General features: G+C 35.5%; 2 protein-coding genes across 4 annotated transcripts in view; one reads left to right on the top strand and one right to left on the bottom strand.

Annotated features, from left to right (window-relative positions):
* LOC129564665 (FMRFamide peptide receptor frpr-18-like) overlaps positions 1-26,513 on the bottom strand; it is a 212,301-nt gene that overhangs the window by 110,375 nt on the left and 75,413 nt on the right. The window lies entirely within an intron of this gene.
* Positions 1-26,513, top strand: part of LOC129564669 (TWiK family of potassium channels protein 7) — a 182,585-nt gene that overhangs the window by 96,845 nt on the left and 59,227 nt on the right. For both annotated transcript variants that reach the window (XM_055438834.1, XM_055438832.1), the window contains exon 4: positions 15,934-15,978. The gene's annotated coding sequence lies outside the window, so the exon portion shown is untranslated. The remainder of the gene's footprint in view (positions 1-15,933; positions 15,979-26,513) is intronic.

Here is a 26,513-nt window from a genome sequence, read left to right as displayed (position 1 = left end):
GGTGAACTCAGAAATGTGGGCCAGTTACCGCCCCAAGATTTTGGTTTCCTCATTTTCTATCGAAAACAAGACTCCAAGCCAATTTTCAGCCAATTCAGCGACCCCACATTACAACTCTTCTCTGATTTCGTGTGGAATTGCCGACATATTTATTTGTGATGTTGTGTGCAAAATACAATGTGCTGCAATAAGCATATATATTTAGCGTTGACAGCAATTGTAGCCAAAAATATCCCGAGAAATGCAGATGAAAGCACCAAAATGCCAGTAAAAATGCCTATATTCCGCCTTTTTTTCATTCCATTTTGTCACCAAGTTGAGCTTTTTCCCTCTTACTACCACACACTCTCTCCCTTGTATTGAGAGTTCCATTTCGATTCCAATTTAAATTTATCAACAAAATTATGATAATTTATGGCTGAGAATGGCACGCCATCTGAGCATCGGCAAAACAGTGCAAGGCATGGCACAAGGCACCGTTGTGTATCGCTTTTGCTATGATAAAAATCAGATCATGTGAAATTTATACAGGCACACAAAAGCTTCTATCATCTGAATAATGATATCACAACACGATACACTCGGCGTGTTGACAAGAAGCCACAGAATAAAGAATGAAGCGGGAAAATGGGAGCCTCTTCATCGAGTGATCGATTTTCGAAGAGGAAGAATGAGAAGAAGAAAAAACCCATCACAATACAAAGCAAACAATCAGTGAATATCGAAAGCATAAATGCATATAAATTTCGTTGTTGTTCCGCTGGGGGATGATGCGGTTGAGGAGAAGGCACAAAAAAAAACACGCGTCGAAGGAATGCAGTACATTTTGAATAATTTGTTGTTCGGCTCTTTCTCTCCATTCTTCCTCGCTCTCACTCTATCCTGCTCTCCCTCGGTCCAAGGCTCATCGGCCAGCACATTCATAAAAACGAAAGACAATCATCATTATTTTTGTGTTCTTGTTGCTGCTGCTGCTGCTGCTGCTGTTTTTTTCTTCACATTTTCGTTCGTTTTCTGGTTGGGTTTATTTTGTGGCTCGTTTATTTATGTTGGCTGTTTTGGCCCCGGTGCGCTAATGTACGACTTCGAGACAAACAAGTCCACAAATAACATTTATTTCAATTCTCAACGCGATGCGTGCGCCCTGGAATCAACGTATTTTCCATTTAATCGCCTGCAAGCTAATACGTACATATTTCTTTTTCACTCTCAGTTCAAAAGGAGAAGAAGAAAAAGAACGGCACATCGCCTCATAGGCCAACGATTCCGGTGAAGCGCAACTTGCGCGCGCTTTGATCAATATGCTATTTGAACATGGGAATTTCATTCTGTATTGCCAATAAATGAACACAACAACGGCAGCAGCAACAACAACATGAGCAAACCACAATTTATGTGCAGCACGAACGTGTGTGGAGTGGCCCAAGAAAATATCCCTGATATAAACACAAAATCATATTTCTCGCTTTGCCATTCCATTTCTCTAGAGGTTTTTTTTCTCCTTTTTCTTCGGTTGATTCGCTTCTATTCGCAACCAGCCGGTTTTGGATCGGAACGCTCCGTGTTTTCTTTTCACAATTCAAATGGTGGGCAATGTATTCTGATGGTGTTCCAGCTTACCGCATGTGCCTACCATATATTGTGCATTTGTGTACATTTGATAAACGATACTGTGAAAACGATTCAACGGTGGCAGCGACTTCTGCCTATGGCTCGTTTATTGTCTTCATAACAACGACAGTCGAAACAACGAACCAATTATTATTTTGTTTCTTTTTTTCTTTGTTCCGATTGAATTTTTCCACTCTCTGCGTCTCCCTCTCTCTCTCTCCCTCTCTCTCTCTCCCTCTCTCTCTCTGCCATCCTCTTCCTCGCTCTCACTCTATCTACCGGTCATTCGGATGGATATCGAAAATGGCTGGCCGGTGAAATGTAAGCACATTGGTCGCAGGTGTTCATTTTGCTAGAACAAACACGGGCTAAAATGGATCACCGACTGAATGACGCTTGTGCAAAGAAACAATGATTTGTTAGAAATGACAAACGCAAACGATTTGAATGGGTATGGGTAGCGACAATAGAAAATGGACAACGTTCAGCTGTCAAATGCAAAACCAATGCCTCAATCGAAGCTATTCAACTCAATTATGCCATTATTTCACTTTGCTCTAGCAACATCCGATTCTAATTAGGTCGAACGGGTAACGAACAAATTATCAATTCACTTTTACTTCGTCTCCGTCATTCGTTCTCGTTGGTGACATTGTACCTGAGAAAAAGAGGAAAGCAAGGTGCCCGTGGTAACAATGAACTGTGAGCGATGCGACAAAAAACGTAACTATATTCAAAAGTTTTTCGGGAAAGTTTCCATTGGACTCTCCCTCTTCCGTTTCGGTCGTCCGCTCTTATTGCTCTCCATTTCGGTCGCCAAAAAACGGCGAGAACTGCAGCGATGACTTTGCTTAATGATAACGGTTTAATCAAGTGATTTTATGAACATGGTTTGGATCAAGTTTTGCTGGCACTCAGTCGATGCAGTATCATTGTGGTCCACTTTTCCTTTTATTATATTCCCAACGCATAGTTTTCTAAGTGCTGTTGCTTTTATTAAATGTAAAACTTTATCCACTGCACATTCTCTCTCTCTCTCTCTTTTTCTCTCCACCTCCCTTCCCATCTGAACGGTACACCAATTTTATCTATTTCTTGCTTCTTTTTGATTTACTCCAGAAAAGTTGTGTGATGCGAATTTTTCGCATTTAATTCCGATGTGAGCAAAAGAGAGAGAAAAATACACGTAGAAACAGGTACAAAATGTTGTTGGTGTCGACACACGAGTAACAGCACCAACACAACTTTTGCAACCGTTTCTGATTTAAGGAACGAGCGAATGCGACAGAACAATTTTTTATTGAATATCTGCAGTTAGCCGCAGGTGGATGGCGATGTGCTGAAAACACCCAAACAATAGCATCACTTGAGTGATGCAGCACAAGAATATAACGACGAAGTGTGCAGTGTGCAATGCACGTGTTAAATGTAATACGCTTTCTTTTGTATGCACTCTTGAGTGCGAAATTTTCGTTGGCACACACACAACCGAAACAACTTGGTATTTTGATCAGATTTTCAAGTGCAACCAGGATGAGATAAAAAATAAAACATGAAGCACCTTGACACAACGATATGACCACCATATCACATAAAAATTGTTATTCTTCTAACGGGTAAAACAGATAGTTTAACGAAGTTTCCAAAAATTATATTACATGGGAGAATAAACAAGAGGTCCATTGTATAGATTGCATCTATCTGCAAAATACAGTCATTAAAACAAACGAAGCGAACAATTTTACATCGCTATGGCGCACAAATAGTTGTTGAACATAAGAATGAAAACGTGCTCGGCCATCGGTTCCAATGCAGCAGTAGCAGATATACTTTTCGATCGACGAGACACAAAACGGCATTTTCGCTGAAAATTTGGTCCAATTTTTATTGTAAAAATAGGAATATCCTTAAAATTGGCACGGTTCTTTCGTCGATGCAGATAAAAGGTCATTTCTATTCTACTCAGTCAATAGATTTATCGATAGCATAATTTCAACATTTTATCACTATTGCTGCAAAAACTTGCTCTCTCCCACATTGTATTCGTTACGTTTCATATCGGCGCATTGTTCTCTCTGCATTTCTATCGGTGTCCGCGCCACTGTGCGAAATCATAAAAGGAAAAATTAAACAAAAATGTTTTCCCAATACGGAATTTATACGAATTTCACTTTTACTATGGTGCTGTTATCGCTACTTATTATCGCATTCTTTCGATCGCCAGCCATACATATTTCGGTCCGGAATGAATAAAAGCGAAAAAAAGTGTCCGCCAATTCTGTTGGTCTCAGCAAATTTCATGCGAAAACGACCCAAAGACCAATACAAATTGAAAAAAAAACAACTTCCGAGATTCCTTAATGGCCAACAGATCGGAAACAATGTCATCGACTCGTGATATACACGAGAAAGAAAAGGAGAGAGCAACGAGAGCAATATTACCGAAACGACGGCAAAAAAATTGCAGCAACAAGGAAATTGGACGCAATAAATTTGAAAACAATTTTATTTGTCACAAAGAAATAATAATTTCTGGAATGGAGTTTTTTTTGGTTCCTTCGTCTCGTCGTCAGCTCCGTCGTCTTTGTGCGAAATATTTATATTATATGTGAATGGTTCAGTAAAGGAAACCTTTAGCAATCGCAAAAAGAGAAATAAATGCGATTTGACGAAATGGAAAAGGAATGTCGTCGACAATTTCAAATGAATGTTCCGAATTTCCATAGAGATGTGTCGATTTGGGTGCAGAAATGCGGCGCTATTTGTGACATACTACTAATTTAATGTGACTTCGAATCCATGTTCCGAATCACTGCAGCCGCAAAATGGACGGAAATATTTCATTGTGATTTCGACTAAATTAGTTCGACCTACGCATGGCATATACCCGTACATCATGCTCTCTTGAATTATAATCTGAAAATAATCCAAAAGTTCATATTGCACTCATCTTTCACATTTTCATTATGAACCGTAAATTATCATTCTCAGATGGAGGCTGTGATGCTGCGACACAATATACATATATGGGGGAAACGCCACAGCAAAGAATGTGTATTGCATGTGCCGGCAAATGTAAAATAATGCTTTCGCATCACGTTTAATTATTGCAATTCGTAATAAAATTTAGAGTGCGCTTCTCAGATGCATCAGACGTATGTGTTGTATTCATTACATTGGCAGTGTTCGCCTGGTTGACTTTGCGAACATGAAATATGAAAGAAGTAAAGAAATATATGGGCACTCTTGTGTTTTGTGGTAGCTTTTATATACACGATGTTCTTGTGATTTTACTAGATTCCTAGAAATTCACAATCATGCTGACATTTTCGATGCAAGCTTGAAGTAGCTAAACACATACACTCTCCCATTCTCTCTGATACTCAACAGAGTTATTCACCAATTAATGCATGCTAAAACGAACAACGATTGTAAAACTAAACTTATACCTCGAAGCATATTCACATTGGAAGTTTCGAAAACCTTTTCGTTTTCAGTTATTTTAATGACTTCTGCGAAAAGATAGATTGTCGTGCCAATTTTACATGTGAACTTTGCCAAATTTACTCTCATTTTGCTTCATGAAATAATTATGGGATTCGACGAAATTCAAATAAACTGCAGTGAACTGAATTATGAAAATATTGCTTTAAAATTCAAGGAATTTCACAATTTCAATAGAATTCGAAAATTACGTTTCCGCAATCGGAATGACCAAAGGCACCTATCAAACTTCACATTTCTACTGTTTGTGGTAATTGTTTTTCATGATTTGGATTTGGTCGATGTACACGTTTAACGAACGGTTCCAGAAAGATTGATGTGAACTGTCAAAGCCACACGTTAGGCATAGTAAAGTTTAAGTCTGGTAAAATGCAAGGTGCATTAAAAATTCCATCTAACAAATTGGAGCCCTAGTGTGAGTATGGATGAAATTAACCGAACAATTCGTCGAAACTTGTAAAATATTTTAATAACTTCTCATAGCTATAATTTGAAATGTGATGTGGTGTGTTGTTGAGAGTATGAGAGTAATATGTGTGAAATAAAATCTGAATGACATGAAGTTCTCTTCTTTCTCGTCAAATTCAATTTAAATTTTAATTGAATTTACAATGGGCGGATGAATGGAAAAAAAGAAATAAATAGGCTAACGTTCGCTTGACTAGAAGTGGATTTAATAAGTTGGCTTATTCTGACAAAAGGAATTTACGTAAACACTGTTAGCTTTTGGTTATCAATTTAAGGGCGGGCGAGTGAATGAGATGCATTACGTTAGGAAATTACGTGCGAACTTCACATGAGAGAGTTCGCTGTGAGCATGGCGAAAAATCATAAAAGAGCACACATGGTATATGTAGGTGCATGTGCTGGTGCTGCATCAAGTGTCTAGTGCATGGAACGAACGCGCGCGCCCAACTTCAAAGCCAAATCAACTTAAAATTTTATATAAATTGCTGTTTCATGCGATGTACCAGATAGCTGGCGATGCGATAATCAAATGCAGTAATAACATTGGGCCGGATTCTGTACGTGCTACGATAACTTAATAGTGAATTGGCTCCGATTCCTCTTCCACTCTCTGTATTGCGTTGGCCCACACTCTAGTTTGTGTGCTGCTATTATTTTCATTTATTATGTAGTTTTCGGCCACACACGTTCATTACGCATGTATGGCACTTTCGAGATAAATTCTCTGAATACGCGCGCGACACATAATTTTCCATGAATGCTGATCCAAGCGAGTGCATTCAATGAGTTTATTGCGTTCTATGTCATGTATACATTCAAAATTCATAGTCCCCATAGGCGGAGCAACATCAGCGGCGGCAGCGGTAACAGTACGATAGAAATCAGATTGCCAGTGTCGCCACACAATGCACAAATTTTTAACTCGAATTATTACGATATGCTGAGGGAATTTTCAATAAAATCGATTTGAAATTTGTTTAAACACAAACTTTTGGCTTTTGAAAAATGGTTAAATGTGGTCCGCTTTGGAAAATTGAATTTCAACATCAATATTGCCGGCACAATTTGGTGTCTCTCAATGGAAAACTAGTGTTTTGCCATATGGAATGGATGCATCGGAAAACGAGCATCAATGAGATTAATAATGAGCTTTGTACCATCGAATGCATCATCGTTCGGAAACACGAATCGAGTGAATGACTTGCATGCAAAATGAAATTAAATAATTTCATAATGAAATTTGCATCATTTAAATAATCGCATTTTCCACTTCATGAATGCATCGTTTTGTGCTCTCTCGGTCTCATTGGGAATCAATGACTCTTAACCACTATACAAATGTGCTGGATCCATTTCACAGTCTCACAATACGGTACCACCGAGGTACATGAATGCATCCGTATGTGAGTGTAGGCCGCTATTTTGGAATTTGGTGTGACTTTTCGAGAGCATTTGAAATGCAATTTTTTTTCTGTTGAAATAAATGAGGCCATACGATTTCAATGCAATTCCAATGATAGCGATTCAATTTACGGCAACGTACAAAATGCAATATCCGCTTTTCGAATTGAAGCATTATTTGATATTCTTGTTCAATTAGTCGCATTCACTTAAAAGTTCAATGAAAATTCCTTTTCGAGTTCGGAATATGATGATCAGAAAATAATTTCGATTATTATTGGAATGGCAGATATTACCTTGTTCAAGGTGAAATTGGATTTGACATCCATTTGAGTATACTCTTACGAATTTGTTTGTATGTGTGTTCGAAAATAGAATATTCGCAACTATGACCGAGTCCATGATACAAAAGCAGCTTCGATTTCACCAACGTATTTCTCATGGGGCGTTTTGTATTGATTACGAGCAAAAATAGCCATCAACCGCATTGTTTTATGTTTCGAAAATGTTCTGGGCATTTTTGTTGTGTTTGCCATCGTCATCGTTCATGTACCAAAAAGGTCATACGTAAAAGCACATATATAGGACCTACTACAGTGGATCAATACATTTCCAACTCATTTTGTGTCCTGTAGAGTTGATTTGTCCTGCAGCAAATTCCTCTCAGCCCTCCTCGCGCAATCTTATCGCACAAAATAGCGATAGCATCAAAAAGAATGGTCCAGTGGAACGAATCATAATTGTATGGGCATTCGTTGATTCGCTTGAAATTGGAAATTGTCACGAATTTTGTGTGACAGTTTTTGATTGCTACCGATGTCTCACACATCCGCACCTTTTTTGTCCGCTTTCATTTTGTACGTCCAACACTCGATATACATGTCAAACGATGATTGAGGTATGACACATTTGTTGATTCAGTACATTTTGGCCAATGAGCATGTATCAAGAATTTAAAAAAAACTTCCAACAGGGAAACAGAACAGGAGAAAATTTGATAAAGTGTTAACGTTATGTATGTGTTTGTTGCGATGGCTTGCAACGATATTATTCAATGAAAATTTCATTCGATTTATGATGAAGTTCGATGTTTGCGCGTTAATGGATTGATACGGTGTACGTCAATTGTAGATTTTGTTCGCGTTGCCAGGTTCAGATTAATACACAAGTTTGAAATGTGTCGCTTCAATTGGAATTAATGTTACAAAACCAACCGATGAAAGCATACCGGGAAAACGCCAATCAACGTTCTTTCAAAGTAGGTTAGTGGCTTAAGAGAGCTTGGGTTCACTTTTTGTCATATTGGAAAATAATGTGCTAATAAGGTGCTTTTAATTTTATTTTAATAGATTTAAAAACTTGCGTTCGAGAGTAAAAAGTTTTAGCAGCGTTGCACTTCTTAATTTTGCATAGGTAAAAAATGTGCACATGGGAAACCTTTTAAAGGATTATTAACACTCAACTGCATGAATTTTTCTCAGGACTCCGAGTACTGGTACTTGGTTGAATTTTGGCCATACATAACGAAAAAATATTCATAATCCTAGATTTCTCATTGTTTAGTCAGGAAATGTGATAGATATAGATCAGAGAACAATCGCCGCGATAGTCTCGATCATTAAACGTCAAACCAACAATGCCACACATTTTGACGGGAACTACATTGATGAGTGTATACAATGCAGTGTCAAACATAGTCATCATTGTGTTGTGTGGTGAAATAATAATTATTATTTGAATTTTAAATAAATAAAAATGTTTCGATTCTGCCAAATAAAATTGTGCAAATATGCCGCTAGCACACAAGACAAAAAATTGTTTTCTTTCGGTAGATTAAACCCGTATTTGAAAAAAAAGGTTTTTTTTCCATTTTCAATTGAATTTTATGGGAGAAAATTACGGTTTTATATGATATATTGGAGTTTCCATAATTTAAAAAAAACACAAAATGTTAGATTCAAAATAGAAACTGGTTCGTGGCAGAATTGTTTTTTTTTTAAATTTTGCGGACCATACTGAGAAAACGCTTGCGTTCGAACAGAAAACTACACTGAAACAGAAGTCGATTGGACATTAGCTGTCAAACCGGCAAGATGAACAAGTGCGTTTGTAAAGTGAGCGCGTTCACTCCGTATCAGCAGGTTTTGGGCGAATTTCATTTTGCAAATGATGTTGTTGTTAATGTAATGTTCAGCAGCTAATAAAATTCAATAATATTCTAATGATTTACAAAATTCAAAAGGGACCAATGAAAACTAAATGTCATGTCAACAGCACTAGCAACCATAGATATCCGACGAGTACGAACACAAGACCGCGATTCGAAAGAGCACGTACCAATCTCGGACTCAAAAGCATTTATAGAAATTGTACAGAGCTCTACTATAAACATGTCAATCAATTGCCTACTGAATTTAGGTTATACGTTTAAAAAACGACTCAAGAAAATAGTCTTTACGTGACCGTTCCTGCACTCATTTCTCTCCTACATGATAAAAGCCATCACCTACTAACTCTTGTTTTCTTCTCTTCTAATAAACTCAAAATGTAACAAGAATGTGATAAAAACTGTATAATGAATATAATGGAAAAAAAACCCAATTGCAACCGACAAAGAAGAAACAACAAATTTCTGGTCCTAAAAATGTACATACAGTCATGGACAAAATTGAGCGTACGCCTATAAATTTTGTGTTTTATTTTTTCCAGTAACTTTTCATCTCAAATGTAATATATCAATGGGAAGTACATAAAAAATCAATAATATTGGCAATTTTGAACATCTAAATTGGCCGGCCAATGGGCGGCTTATGGCTCTCGGTAAAAATGGCCAAAAATTCAAGCCTTTTCTCCAGCCGTTCGATTTGAAAAGTTTAAATGCAGTTTTGAAGGCCTTCAGGAGCAGATACTTTTAAACGCTGAAAACTTTCGGATCGCCTTCAATTTGGGCAAGTTATGGCCGTTGGAAAACCCAAAAAAAATTTGACGAAAATTTTCGTACGCCTATAACTTGGTTAAATTGTAACCGATTTCTATGTTTTATACTATTAAAATTATCTTCATTAAATGGGCTTTCCAACGACATATGACATTTCGCAATCAAACGCTTGGTTTAATTTTTCGAAAAAAATCGGCCATTTTTCCAACGGCCATAACTTGGCCAAATTGAAACCAATCAGAAAGTTTTCAGCGTTTAAAAGCATCTGCTCCTGAAGGCCTTCGAAACTGCATTTAAACTTTTTAAATCGAACGGCTGGGGAAAAAGTTGAATTTTTGGCCGTTTTTACCGAGGGCCATAAGCCGCCTATTGGCCGGCCAATTTTGATGTTCAAAATTGCCAATGTTATTCATTTTTCATGTACTTCCCATTGATATATTACATTTGAGATGAAAAGTTACTGGAAAAAATAAAACACAAATTTATAGGCGTACGCTCAATTTTGTCCATGACTGTATATGGACTGGTTAATTTTTTATATACCATAACATGTAATGATGAAAGAAAGAAATCTTTATATTGTTCCGTGTATAGTGTGGTCATAAATTATAAAGTCATTTAAATTAGTAAATCTCAATCATTGTACAACTATATGTAAGCATGAAGAAACCAAATAAATAATAATAATAATATTGATACCCCAATGAGGAAAACGTTACAGTTGTACACATTTTGTGCACAGCTTATGGAGAAATTACATTGGCCGTGCACAAAATGTGTACAACTGTAACGTTTTCCTCATTGGGACTCCCGCAAGAGCAATGAAATCCATTGTTTAAAAGTGTCAAAAATTTGTCTAATTTGGAAACCAAATAATTTATTTTGTCAAATTTTCGTTTTCGTGCAAATTTTTGTTTATAACTCACTAATCGTACTACATAGACAAATAGCGCCAAAGACAAAAATAAAGGAAAACATTGACAAATAAAAATTCCCCTTAAAGCAATGTGATCCGACCTACGGTTCAAATTATACAGGCGTTTAAATGATGCCCGCCAAAAGGCGGGCTTATGCAGTTGCGGGTTAAGAGCGCAAAATCCATCTGCTTGTGAAAAATTTGTATTCATTTTCAATACTTAAAACTCGTTTCAAGTTTCTGGTGCTTCAATTTTAATGTATCACATGGGTACTTTGGCGGAGGGCTGTTGGCGCTGAAGCAATTCACAGAGCACACTTTTGACAGCGTTGCTTATTTTTTAGTTAATAATTTTATTCTTAGACGTCTTTTTTCATTGGAAACTTTTTCGATTTGAACATTAAACCATCGACCTCGTTAATGTCAGATAGAGTTCTCTATCTTTTTTTTTCTTTCTAAAAGAAAAGAAATATAATCTCAAAACATATAATCCGTCGTACCTTACGCGTATAAATGAAGATAGCCGCTTAAGAAAGCCCATTAAAATTGTGTTGATGGATTTGCAGAGGAATTGGGTTCGAATGTTCAACGTGTTCGATTTTTAGTTTATTTCTTGTTTTTTCCCCCTCTTCATATTCAATGTTTACACTCGTTGTGATGATATTGTCTGCTCGTGACTTGCCGATTTTATGTGCTAGGCACTAGCTCAAACCGAAGTGACTTTTGCCAACAAGAAGAGATAACTTGGTGCTGACGTTGTACATTGCTGTTGAAAGTTTCCAAACGGCAGGAAAATGTGTGATAAGAAGAGAACAAAAAAGTTATCGGAATGTGTCTGAGCGAACGAAAAGCGTTACTCTTCTCGTACGTATTTGAAGTAACGAGTCTCGTTGCCAGACACATCAAAAACCTGCAGAAAAATGTTTTAAATCTTATTTTGCCATCGCCTTTTTGACATTCGATGTTGACTTATCTCTTTTCTCCTTCTTTTTCTTTCTCTTTCGGTTGAATTTTTGCGAAAAACACCCATGATCCATTCGACATCCGAACATCTAATAGATCATCGAACTCTTTGTGCAAAACTTTTGTGCCGAACTCTGATTTTTATTCTTTTTCACCCGTTACCAAATTTATACACTATTTTTTGTTTTTGATGCTGTATGCCGATGTGCATTTTTTTCTGCTGGTATCTCTGGCTATGAGAGGAATGCCATGCTGTGCAAAGTTTGTTAGAAACCGAAATAGAACGCAAACCAATTGCAAAAGCAGCAATGTGAAAACTTGCAGAAATCCCACACAAGCTTCGTGTCAAACGAAATCAATATAAATTGACAATCTATGCGCAACACCAAACAACAACCTAATTGGGGTTCGCACCAAGAATATTGCATCAAAACCGGATCCACATCGAAAAATGGCACAAGCTGATTAGAGCGAACTAGACGAAGAAGAAAAAAGTAGTGCAACAGAAGTTTCCCATTTGCGTATCATATGCCATGCAATTGAAACGAACTCGTCTAACTTTGCGATCGAAAACTTAAATCGTTTACGAATAGAGTTTTGCAAGTTGTGTCTATGGCGTAGGCGCATCATACCGTATGTGCGTTGCAATTTCATCGGTGTTCTAGAGCCGATAAAGTTTGCCGGAGCACAAAGTGAAGAAATGTGTCGTCAAAAGTTGAATTTTCCATTTTTGATTCGGTGCCATACGGATACGTCTACGAATACGAATGAATGATGATTGTATTTTATCAAAACTTTATGCATTCTTCACACATTTTTCATTTTCTCCCATTGTGCTCCATTTTTTTTTATTTGTCTTCTTTGATTTCTCTCTGTTGAACATTCGCTTTACACGCTCATTGTCTTGTGCGTCTTTATGAGTGTCTTTTGTGGTTATTCCGCCATTTTTCTTACTCACATTTTTATGGATGCCATTCAATTGCACTTAAAAGTGTACGTGTTCATTCTTGATGTTCATTCCACAAAGCGATTCTTGTTCGTTTGTTGCAACTCGGCAACAACTAGATAGAAAGCATTCTCATTGTTATTCGTAATGATTTTCTTGTATTTTAAAGTTAGCACTTTATTTATGCTAGACACAGCAGCATCGCCACATTTTTCTCGCCGGCTGCAGCACAAAAGCCATTTTATTTCCCTTGAAATGACGCAAATAGAATTGCAGAGGAAATATTCCATTTGCGAATGGTAAAGCAAGTGTTGAATGCTTTATGGAATTTGCTGTGAAATGGATCTTTTGGGTCGATGCACAAAGTATTTCTGTTTCTAACTAGCTAAGACACGTCAAAGTGATTTTTACACATTTTTAAAGTTATTCTGAAGGAGCCGCTTCTGTGCGCGAGCTGCGTACCACAGTAATTGGTCATCATCTTATCGAATCGAACGTGTTACATAAAAATAACCATTAATCTTCCATTTTAAATCAATTTACTTACTACCCAATTAGAACTATAATTCCATGAAATCGTCGAAATACGAATTAGTCCAGTTTCTAAGCCAGATAAATTCACGAATTTGTTATGCATGAGATGTGAATCAAATAATTTGATAACAGATAACTCTATAGAGTCTCATTTATTATGAAAAATGCTAATGGACTTTGCGATACCCAGAGGCATATGCATATACCAATTCAAATCTTTTATTAGATGTCATTCTCTCATCATCATGATGGCTGATTTTCGAATTTTTTTTCTATCGTTCCCGATATTATTAACTAAATGTATGTCGGACATTAAATTATATGAATTTATCTATCAAATAAACCAAGCGGTACGATAAAAATATCGGAATTTGTGCCTTTTATTTGAAATTTAAAAAAAAATTAAAAAAAACACCCTTTACTTTTCATTTACACAATCCAGCGTCTGTAAAATATATAATTTCGTGGTACGAAAATGAATACTTCACCAGTTCATTCTTCTTTTTTTGTAAAACTCGATTACAATGGAAAAATTCCTGTGTGTACGCAGCACAAATAGCAATTATTCCACTTGGTCTTATGATTTACGATATGTGAAACGAGGTTACCTAAAATTTGATATTGCGGGCAATTTAAGTAGACTGCTCCATGAATTGTGGACACATATGGTATTCTATTACAAGTACAATACATATCAAAAGTATGCAATTGATTTTCTGGGGAAATTTTTGCGGCTGACGCATAAAAATAAAAGCTACTTGCTGGAATGGACACTGGCAAGGCTTCAGAAATACACGAACTTGAATCATCCAATGCAACGGAACGGTATATGTAAAAGCGAGAAATATTTCAATTCATCAACTTCCATTCGAACCACTAATCCTAACCGGGTGGACATCAACATCACCAATGAAAACCGCAAAATTCCAAATTTCATTGGGAAACTGTGTTTTAGCGTATCTGATCATCGGATCAAACGTATTTAGTTCAGTTTAATGTTGTTGAAACAACAAAAAATGACATACATGTTTTTATCAAATAATAATATTCCATGCAGAAAATCTATCATTTCATTCATTTTATTGTATTGATTGGAATTATTTTCTAAGTCGGTTCCATACAAAAATTCAGTTTCAGTTGCTAGCTATATTTACATCAGTAGATTTTATCTATAGTCAGTCTCATTTTTTTTTCATTCGAATGGTACAATTTGTTGTTTGATGCGAGATGTACCGTTGCGATATGAATTACCATGAACGTTTTAAATAGAACGTGGTCAAAGTAATTACAGAAAATTATAACGATTTCAATAATTATTGAAATTGGTGTCGTCAAACTTCACTGCTTTTGGCATAAGCACAACATTTTTGTGCAATTTTTCGACAAAACTTGACCGATCAATCAGATTTTCCAAGCAATTATTTCAGTTGAATTAAATTGTCTAATTTAAGTAATTTCATACAGCGGTGATCTTTCTAATGTAAATTTCAATAAGATTTGTAGTGAAATAGATAGAACGCGATACAAAATTGGTTCATTACATTATCTAATTCATCCATAATTGTTCTTCATTCGAAAAATGTGAGTGGAATTGCTTTGTAACCAATTTGGGAAATATTTTTTCCATGTTTGTTTCTACACAGTATTCATGGCTAAAATATATTTTATTGAGAAAATTGTCTTCCGTTTGATTTTAAAAAACTCTAATTTTGTTGATGATTTCAACGAAATATGATTGACAAGTGTTATATTGTATTTGTCATTTTGCAAATTTTCTTTAAAACGTCAACAGCGCCATCTAGATCTTCGTGTGATTTGTACGTTATCAATGGCGCTGTGATGTAACGAAGATATAGGAACCTCATTTACACTAAAATTTTCATACATATAAAACATAAATCTGCTCCTGTAAAAAGTTTATCATCGTACTATCGAACTCACAATTTTCTGTGTATAAATCATATACTGTCATATTTTTTCGCGCTGGTGGCGCACCTGGCCCATGGATGGATGTACTATGGGTTAGCTGAGCTATGTAACTGAATGTCAAGTTGGTTGTGTATGAATTTTGACAGAAATTAAGTGAACCGATTCATGATGCTTGGGTTCATACGGTATTTAACTACAGATATAAAACCTATCGAAAATATGTAATTGATTTGTGGGAGAATGCATGTAAGTGGGTCAGTATTTTGAGTAAATTCTCATTAAGCATCGAACATAATGTGACTGCATACAGGTATCGGTTTTGTATGACTGCACAGTGTACACAGGTATCGGGGTCAGAAAAATCTTGGGAAATACGCGAATTATAATCATCCATTCCCATACGTTTGGCACACGTTCGCCAGCCGGTCAATACAGGGTGGATTTTCACGTAACCGAAGGGAATCGATCATCGGTTTTGTTCATTCCAATAATATTTATCAGCATTTCTGACCATCGCATCCAAAAAATGTATGATTTTGGTTTGAGAACCAACCGAGTTTGTTTTGACACACACACCATTAATAACAACTTCTTGGAATCGAAGTGTTTTTGAGTTTTTTCTCTATAAATGTAACTATGATAGTGAAAAGCTAATGAAAATCTTACAAAATCACATTATGCAAATAAAGATAGGCAGTAAAATCATTCTTTTTTTAATTCCAGATATGGATTTTGAAGTCCACTGAAAAATTTGCGCTGCTGTATAGGGTATGTAAAAATAACAATTTTTTTAGTTTGAGCGTATCTTATCAACACAAATCAAATGCAACAATTTTACTTACACAGCCAAGCCGAAAAAATATGAAATTGAATTTTTTAGTGAATTTGAGTGAGCATTTGTATAATACTTTGGTGTGTACAACCGTTACAATACAAAATAGTTATTCAGTTAGGTCTTAGGCTTAATACATGCTGCCATGTTGGCCAATTTTGCAGCGCTGAGAGTGAGCTTTCAGACACTTAGATGCACATTGCACACCCTGCGATTGTAATGCAAGAAATGTATGTCGCATGCAGACTGCAAATCAAATGAATTGAAAAATAAGCTCAAAGTCATTTTGGCTAATAGAAGCAAATTCGTTTTAATTGAAACAGAAAGTAAGATGAGGGTTTGTTCTATTTTAAAGTGTTTTTATTCAAGAAAATAGCAAAGCACAAAGCCTGGGCCTCGCAGAGATTCATTGCCAAATAATTGATTTTATGTTTTGATTCTGAAATTTTCCATTCGATTTTTTTTTGTTTGCGTCGATTTAATTGGCCGCAAAAATTGTTGAAATATGTTTTCATGGGTAAATATTGAATTTTTAGGATAATAGAAGGTCAAAACAAGCCAATGTGCACACCAATTTATTGAAATATTTAGTTTACATTGTTTTTTGGCCAAGTAAATTGACACGCAATCGTTTGGCGATATATGTTTGCAGTGCTGAAAAAAGAATTGCCAGAACACTGAAACTGCTTCTCTGGCTGATAGTATCGATACAAATAATTGTATAATGGGAACATAAGATCGATCAAATATCAGATTCTAAATTATTCATATCCGTCTAAAATTGCCAGCGAAATGCTGTCTGAGCATTTCTTGTCATGTCCAAATGAAACCATCACGTGAAATGTTATACAATTTCCAATCAAATAATAATGCAAATTACACAGTAAAAAAATATAACATTTAGTAAAGATAATAGAGGCTAAAGACATCGCGATTAAATTTCGGTATAAAACTGAGTGCGCACCAAATGCTTGTCTGAGTTTGGTTTGCGATTCAGTTGTATCAACAATGAATCTACTATTCAGCATTGTGTCCATTGTTTCAATTGCGATTTTATTCCAAATTAACGCACCAGTTGACTCTTCGGTAAATATTTTCTTTAATATTTCTATCTTTCGGATTTAACAATAACAAGAAAAAACGTTGATATTTGAACATACAGAAAAATGTAATAACATTCGAAAAATTGCTATGCAAGCGACCGATCAACAAGAGAGTTTCCGATGTATTTTGCGAAGTCAAAAAAATAAGCCGTAGTCGTATAAAAGTTACAATGTGGATTAATGTGACTGAGCCAATATTTGACATATGGATACATACGGTGGTCAATTATCGATTCAATGGATTGACATATCAAAAATTTCCAATTGATCTGTGGGAAAGTATGTGACCAACAAATTAACTGTATACACTCGAAACTTCACTTATTTTTTCTCCTTTTTCATCACTATTTGCGGTTGGTAAAGATGTGTGCGATTGGCTATCGGGATCAATGAAGTCCTTCGTCTTGAATAGGATGCTCGGGACAGTTATACAATATACCAATATAAATCACTCATGCCCATACGATGGACATGTTTATCTTAAGGTTGATAACATGTCAGTGGACCAGTTCCCGTTGAAGCAATTTGTGCCAAGTGGGCGCTTCCGTGTCGATTACAATGTCACAAGTGGGAATCGCACAGATGTATTTATGATGATGCAATCGTTTTTAAGTGTATCCGATAATCGTGTCGATCGATTTTGGTAAAAATTATGTTGAAAAAATATTTTGTTGAATTATAAGAAATTGACATTAGTTTGTCTGTAGAACGGTCACTTTACGGACGATTACAGAAAAGCATTTTTTGAGATTGAATTTTGAGAGATTTTTGTATTTAGCTGGCTATTTGGTACATATTGATCATCTGAACAAACGAATTTGAGTGGTGACACTTCGGCTATGACAAAGTAGTCACTGCTATTTAGTACAGAATGTTGAGAGAAAATGAAAAGAATTGTACACATTTTGACTTGAATTAAAAATAATAAAAACGTTATTTGATATTTGCTTCCAAAAAAAACGAATTAGGCTTAATATCTTGTCTTTTGGAGAACGGTAGAAAACTACGTGAAAAAATTGAATAAACGTTGCAAGAATAATAAATCAAATGAAGGAAATATTTCAATAAAAATTTGTTTGTCGATATAGACTCGAAATAAGTGAGTTGAAAATGTATAAAAACAACAACAACAACAACAAGCGTTTAAAGACCATTAATGCCTTGTGGCGTCTGGTCTGTTTTGTAACGGCGGCCTCATGTGTCTTTGAGCTACTAATGGTCATGCCTAGACCTCCCATCGGATTTTCACGAAATATCCGGAATTTTTGTACGGAATTCGAAAAAATGTCCGGAGTTTGGGAGCAGAATATCCGGAAAAATCTGGATTTCTTTAAATATTGAAAGTATTAGAAAATATGCTAAATGTGGTATTATCTAAGGGATAGACACGAATAGCATATTAGTAAATATTAGAACTTATTAGAAACCTTTTGACAGCATTGAAAGTACACGTCATATGGAAAATATTAGAAATATTAGTAAAAATTAGACGAAATTAGAAAACGTGTCTACCCCCTAGGGTATTATACGAAATAGTTGGACAAAATTGAAGTGCCATAAAATAAATAAGAAAAACATGAAAAGAAATTAAGTTAACCCTTTGACGACCAATGGGACACATATGTCCCATTTTGTTTTTCATCTGTAATAACTACATTTTTTAACCAATTTTAGTAAAATTGGTTTCGTTTGAAAGAGAATTAATGTAGCTATCAGAAAGTACCATAATATTGGATATTTATTGTAAACGCAATTGGATAGAACACTCTAAAGTCAAAAACTCTTAAATTTTTTTTCAATTTTCGCCAAATGCTATATAATTTTAACGGTGGAACTTTTAAAGCTGAAAATTTGGAATAATGTGCGAAATGTCCATTACTTTCCAAAAATCATCGACTTTATTTTAGAAAAAACGTTTTTTTCCACTTTTTATTGCGTTTGGCGCGATGGGACATATGTGTATCATTGGTCGGTAAAGGTAAATAAATACCCCGTATTTTCCTGTATTTTGGCCATTATTCGCGAATTTTCAAACACAAAAATTTACAAAAATATCATTAAATTCGTGATTAAATGGGCACAACAAAGCACAATTCAAACCATTTTCGGTTCAAAACAATTCTGAATATTTTAAAAACGAAAAAGATTTTACACGTAGTTCTTATGGGAGACATGTTTTTTTCCATACAAAGGTAGTTACCGTTACCGACCAATGGGACATATATGTACCATCATTTTTTTCATATTTCTAGTTGAAAAAAATTAATTTTTGATAACATTTTTATTATGGTTTTTGGGGTCGCTGAGCACGAATCTGCAATCAGAATTGCAAAATTCCCATCCGTTCAATCTTGGTCGTCAAAGGGTTAAATAACAACATTCAGTCTGTATTTCGTTCTCTGAATCATGGTGTTGCCAGACATATGAGTTTATACATCCTTAAATCACCCATGTTCAATGAAAAAAAATTATTAGCTCTTTCTGTGCCGTCGAAGTTTTTGCCATGATTTTGAATATTCGGCATTGCACACAAACTGAACCGAAATTATATGCGTTTATTTTTCTAAAAGATTTGAAAAGATTTCAAGCAACTGAATCAGTTGAACCGATTTCTTCTCTACGTTTCTTCTGTTCTCAGTTTGCTAACTGTATTGAGAATATATTCGCAATATATGTAATACATATACATATTATGTATATTGAATGAACTGTTAGTATATATATTGAATAGCAGCGAAGTGTAGTTGACATTGTTTATTTATAATAAAAGCAAAAAAAACACATTGACACCATAATAGAAAAAAGGAAATCGCCAAAAACGAGGCACTCTGTTGAATATGCCATAATATCGTGTTGTATGTGAACCACATCTAAATTTTGAACAAATGGAATAATAATAGAAAAAGATATCGACAACTTCTCATTTTCTAAATATCTTTTATAAAATTTTAAATGGAATTGTGTTAAAATGTACAACATTTTAATACGTTTTCTCAAAATTTGAAAATATCCGGAATTATACATTAGAGAAGACCGGATTATGCCGAAATATCCGGAATTTCACGAAATTCCGGACGTTTTCGGACGCGATGGGAGGTCTAGTCATGCCAAAGTTTGTACAAGCCACTTCTAGGTCACTGATACTGTTTTGCAATTCTTGCTCAGATCTGCCAAACAGGACCAGATCATCTGCATACGCTAAGCAGAAATGAACTGCGGAGGAGTACCATAAATGTGGTACTTGAAAATGTTACTACGCAAAAGCGGTACACGTGTTGTTGTAATCACGGCTTAAAAGCCCCGAAAAAAATTATTTTGATGTACCGCTTTTGGGTACCAACATTTTCAAGAACCGTATTTCGTACGAACGTAACAATGTCCAACGAATATTCTCAGCAGTTCAAATAATTTTACCACCCAAAGTTATGTTACCCCTCAGCTTGGCTGATTTAATTATTTTATCCATATAAACCATAAACAAAAGCGGTGAAATTGTACAACCCTGTCTAAGACCATTGCGCACCTCAAACCAATCACTATGAAATGTTGAAAATGTATGCCATTACTTTATTGATTTTGTTTCGAGCTGAACTTGGCAGATGTAAATCCAAATGTAATGCAAATTGGGCGAACTAGGATAGCAATGCTCTATCTCAGTGAGGCTGACAGACCATTTTGGATTAACTAAAAAACGTCAATTACCTGATTTATGAATTCAACATTGAACTACGAACAATTTTAAATTTTATCCGCGTCAGTTTAAAACCGACGATTAGTGAATAGTGAATGCGCAATCGGAATGAACTGCGAACGTGTTCATGAAGTGTGTGAATGTAAATGTACTCACCTTTAATGTTACAGATGTGTTTAATGCACGCAAATTTGATTTTAATTGATCGAGCCGATGCGAACAAAAAATCATGGAATTTACAACTTGGTTCAAAGGGTTGATCCTTCTGATCAACAAAATATTTGATCAGAGTGGATCGACTTAATTGATATTTAATGTATTACAACATTTAAACCCGAAAGAAATATATATTCATTTGCTATAAACAATTTTAGATTCTCTTATTTCGTCATTAAAAATATTCCATTAAATCTTATGATTGCCGATCATCAGAATCATAGGGGTATTGCAACGACCATAAAATATATGTATTTCATCAAGTTTATCAAGCTCTTTCCAAGTTTATGCATAGTGTCGAACCTTTGTTCAAGCTCTACCATCTAAATGTACAGTAAAATAATTTACGGGCACGACGTTAGATGGCGTTTTTTCTGGTCAAAAAAGTTGCAATATCCCTTTGATCAGAATGAAAAAAAGCAACAATTAAATTTTGTTACAGCAAAATTGATTTGTGGCAGTTTGATTTGGTACTGCTGACTTACTGGCACCTATTTTCATCCACAATGAATTCAATTTTGTGCATTATTCTTATCTTTTCATTGGCAATCCTATTTCGAGTGGATTCAACGGTAAATATTCTCCATTCCACAAATTGAATAAAAGAATTTTGGTAGAAAAGGTAGACTAAGAGAATTTTTGACTTTCAGAAAAATGAAATCTCGTTCGAGAGATTGATATGCAAACGAATGCCCAATAACAGTATTACAGATTTGTTTTGCGAAATGAAGTACATAAAACGCAATATTTTGAAAATAAATTTTTGGGTGAAATCAAGTGAGCCAATTTATGATGCATGGTTGCATTCGGTGTTCAATTATCGCTTTAATCGGATGACATATCAGAAGTTTCCAATTGACTTATGGGAAAATATCTGCAGTTGGTGCAATAACTCGGCTAAATCATTCATGTTGGACTGGTCGTTTGGGAAGGTTCTTCAATATTCCAACGTAAACCACCCATGTCCATACGTGCATGTTTATTTGAAAGTTGATAATATATCAATGTCTCATTTTCCAATCGAACAATTTTTACCAGCTGGACGATTCCGTGTCGATCATAATATAACAAGTGGCAATCGTAAGGAGGTACTCTTCATGGCACACTTATTCTTGAGTATATCCGATAATCGTATTGAACGATTTTAGTGAAACAAAGCAAATGATTACTTTAAATTGGACGAAATGAAATTATTTCTGATTGTTTGCTTGTGAAATAAAAAATGTTGAACAAAAAACCACACACAATTGATGTTTTCAATGAAAAAAAAAACTCATACATTCACTTTAAAGGCTCAATTGTTACAGACTGGAAACAGTGAGCTATTAATACGTATTCATGCTCGAAAGTGCATGGAATATGACTATCAACTATAGTTATATGCAGCAAAGTGGAGCTCAAGCACTACAACTTTGCCGAAGACATCAAGTTCGCTTATCAGTTTCGTGAAAAAAGCGGAAAACCGCGATAAATCGCCAAAAAAATGAACATACTCGTCTTTGACCATTTGAAACATACTGTACTCTCAATCTTGCGCATAAAATTTATAATCTAATTTACTTCCAATGTATTTTTATTGTAAATTTTTATTTTACATCTGTTAGATGAACTTTTCATCTTACACTTTCAATCATAGCATTTTTCTTGCGTGCAGCGTACCACGCACCTACACCACGACTTCAAAAAAGAAACAATGAATTCGCATTTTTCGGGATTAAAACTGGTAAAAAATCATGTTTTCAATGGGTTAAAAATTCTGAGACTATCCCAATACTATTCTTACATAAAAATGTGTATGTATCTAGACTTTCGGTAATTTGATAGTCCAAATTTACGCATGACCTTCCAAATAACTTCGTTTCATGCCATATTTGGCAAATGCAAATCGAATTTTAATTCGTACTAGCGATAGCAACACTCTATCTCAGTGTGTGACCTTATTCATTCAGAATATTTAGCATTGATCAAAAAGTATCAATTATATGGTTTGTGAATTCAACATTACATTACATACAATTTTAAATTATTATCTTGTCATTTTGCAATCAACGTCCTCTTATCTTGTTATTAAAATTCCATTAAATCTTATGATTGCCAATCATCAGAATGAAAAAAAAGCAACACTTGAGTTTTGTTATAGCAAAATTGATTTTGTTCCAGTTCGATTTGGTACTGCAGACTCACTGGGACCTATTTTCATTCTCAATGAATAGATTTTTGTGTATTATTCTTGTCTCTTCACTGGCAATTCTATTCCTAAATAATACTCGGAGAAATTCTTCAGTAAATATTCACCATTCCATGAATTGAATCGAAAAGGTTTAGTCAAACTTAGAGAATTTTTTACTTTTAGAAAAATGAAATCTCGTTCGAGAGGTTGACATGCAAGCGAATGCCCAATACCATTGTTACAGATTTGGTTTGCCAAATGAAGTACATCAGACGCATTGTTTTGAAAATAAATTTTCGCGTGAATTTGAGTGAGTCGTTATATGATGCTTGGATCCATTCTGTGTTCCATTTTCGATTTAATCGGATGACATATCAGAAGTTTCCAATTGACTTATGGGAAAATATATGCAGTTGGTGCAATAACTCGGCCAAATCATTCATGTTGGACTGGTCATTTGAGAAGATTCTTCAATATTCCAACATCAACCACCCTTGTCCATATGTGGTTGTTTATTTTGAAAGTTGACAATATATCAATGTCCCATTTTCCAATCGAACAATTCCTCCCAAGTGGTCGCTTTCGTATTGATCACAATATTACGAGGTAGCGAATATGTAGAGAAATATGAATAGAATTAACAATTATACTTGTAGATAATATTGTGGTCTAATGAATAATTGCACACGTTGTGATTCATAAAAGATTATTACGATTATGACATTTTAAATTAATTTCAGAAAATTGCGATTCTTGTGAAATAAAAATTCAAACATAAAAAACACACGTTATGATGTTTTCCATGAAGCTAGAATCATAATACATTCACTTTAAAGTCTGTCATCATAAGCATTGAGCATAATTGGGTTGCGTGACTGCAAACAATTCAATTTATTGTAATTTTTCATGTAAATAAAAAACGGTTGAAGTGCATTTAAGTGGTTAGTTTGTTTATCCGAGAAATGTTAAGTGCTGCAAATGAGTGATTTTAATCAGAGATAAAACGGAATGGCGCACTTAATGTTGTTTAACTACCTAATATTTAAATAAAACAGCTCATGTGACTCTAAATTGAATTCTATGTTTACAACTCGAATGCATGTTGCACTGCATTTCGTTGTAAATCTCATATTTTACGATTGCAATTTCGGTGTGTCACGAAAACTGGGTAAACCATTAACGCGTAAAGGAGCGAAAAATCCAACAAGAGCTTGTCTAGTATGATGTTCAATGGTGTCGCTTGTGTGTAGACATGAATTCGTAGCAGTGAAATTTCTCAAGAAATTCTACTGAGGATTAAAAGCGTTTCACCTTTTGTGAAGGCAACAGCGATTCAAGTCTGTCGAGAGTATGAAGATCGATGTGAAACATGTATTGAAATCATGATTGCATCAGGTATTGTGAGCCGAGCTTATAACGGATTGTTGAATCTAAACCGAAAACAGTTTGATATTGAAATGCTATTGTGTCGTTCAGCTCGAACGTTCTGAGGTTGGTGTGTGCGTGTGCGAATCATTCATGTGTCGTCAGCTTACGACAATATTTTTCTCTCTATCGCTTGTCGACAGTTGATGTGTGCAATATAAAGTCTTTCACATTTGTACCGTCGCTTGTCACACTGTGGCTCCGTTATTAAATCGTTTATTGCCTGCACATGTGGTGGCTTCGAAGGTTGGCAATTGTCTGGCAACATCATTTTCACCCCATAATCCAAAATGTCGTATGCAAATGATTTGCCACCGAGAGCAAAATAAGCAAAATACCATTTTGGCATGTTTTTTTTCTGGTTTGCCTCCCTCACTCATTCGTTATTTGAATGTTTTTTTTCTTGGTATTTTCTGAAGAGTCAAAGAAAACGGATGCGATACGGAGGTTCAATTGGGGTATAGTCAGCACACTTAAGTCGACATATAAATAAAATAAAATTTTTCCATCGTCAACCATGACGAATGCAATGGGTTTGTTGTTGTCGCCGTCACGGTAATCGAAAAAAGAGGCGATTTGATTTAATTTCGGGCGAATCGGAAAGATTGCGGTGCCATGAATTGTGGTTACCAGATCTTACTGTGTCTTATTATATCGGAAAACCGTTGTGCTCGCTCTTTTCTTTCGGTGCTCGGAAAATGACGAATGCTGTTAGCATGCTGAGCGAATTACTGTTTTTGATGCTGAGTTTGTTTTAAGCAGTGTGACACAATGTCAATCCGGTTCTGCCTTGGCAATAGGATTTGCATCGTTAGCAAGAGCAGAAGCGACGACGACGACGGTGGCGACTTCAGTCACAATGGAATTTCGAAAACAACTTTCTCTGCTTTACTTACATGCGTCCTGGGTGTGGAGTATTGTGAGACTCGGTCACCAGAGTAGTGTCATGATTTCAATGAAAGTTGGAAGGATTGCCAATGGAAAGACGCAAGTTGAATCTAATTATCTTGGTGTATTTTTTTCATCATTAATTTTTACTTCAACATTTTTATGACATTGCAAATTTCGGATTGTTGGATGCAACCAAATGCGAGCAAAAGAGAAAGAGAAAGAAAGAGGCGCGCGCCTAATTGAATTATAACTCGGTTCAAAATTTAATTTATTATTCGCCGCTGGTCTTCTGTCACATCCGTTCGCTAGCACAAAACGACGACATTTATGGTTGGTCTAGTTTTTGTCGAGCTGTAACGAACACGAATCCAAAATGAGATTCGCACAATGAGTCCCCGAGCTCATTAAAATATGCGCACATTCAATCCGAAATGGATGCAAAATTATTCATCATATTTGAATGAAACAACGAGCTCGCTTTTTTTTACTACCTCGCTCTCTGACTATCCTCCCCTCTGTGCCGCGATCAACGTAGCGAAAACCGCATCTGGACATTTGCTACGGACAACAGTAAAAAAACCCAAACACTCTCTGGCGATGATGGCACACAAACGCAATGGCCACGAAGAGAGCCATGGAGAAGCGTTGACAAATCAAAATATGCAACTGGGTTGATTCAAACAAACGCCATCGCAAATTCTGAATGCACTCCAAGGCACATGGGAGAAAAATGCCAACAGTCAAAGTGGCCCGATTCACTATGAACTGGTATCGAGGGTAAATTGTGCACAATTTTATGGTTCGTTTAAGTGCAATTCATAATTAAATTATTATGTCTGAGACTGTGACAAAAACGTGTGTGGCGGGCCATAGGCCGTTGTTTCTATTTTTTTAGTCCCATTCTTCATTCATTTCAAACTGCACATAGTTCGCATTTTGTATTCTTTTGCTTGTTTTTTTTCGTTGCTTGGAATT

The sequence above is a fragment of the Sitodiplosis mosellana genome, unplaced genomic scaffold, assembly GCF_009176505.1.
Source record: "Sitodiplosis mosellana isolate CC-2019 unplaced genomic scaffold, AAFC_SMos_1.0 Smas_scaffold_1, whole genome shotgun sequence".
Classification (NCBI taxonomy): Eukaryota; Metazoa; Arthropoda; class Insecta; order Diptera; family Cecidomyiidae; genus Sitodiplosis; species Sitodiplosis mosellana.
Note: the sequence above shows the minus strand (reverse complement) of the source record. Positions and strands in the feature narration are given on the sequence as shown.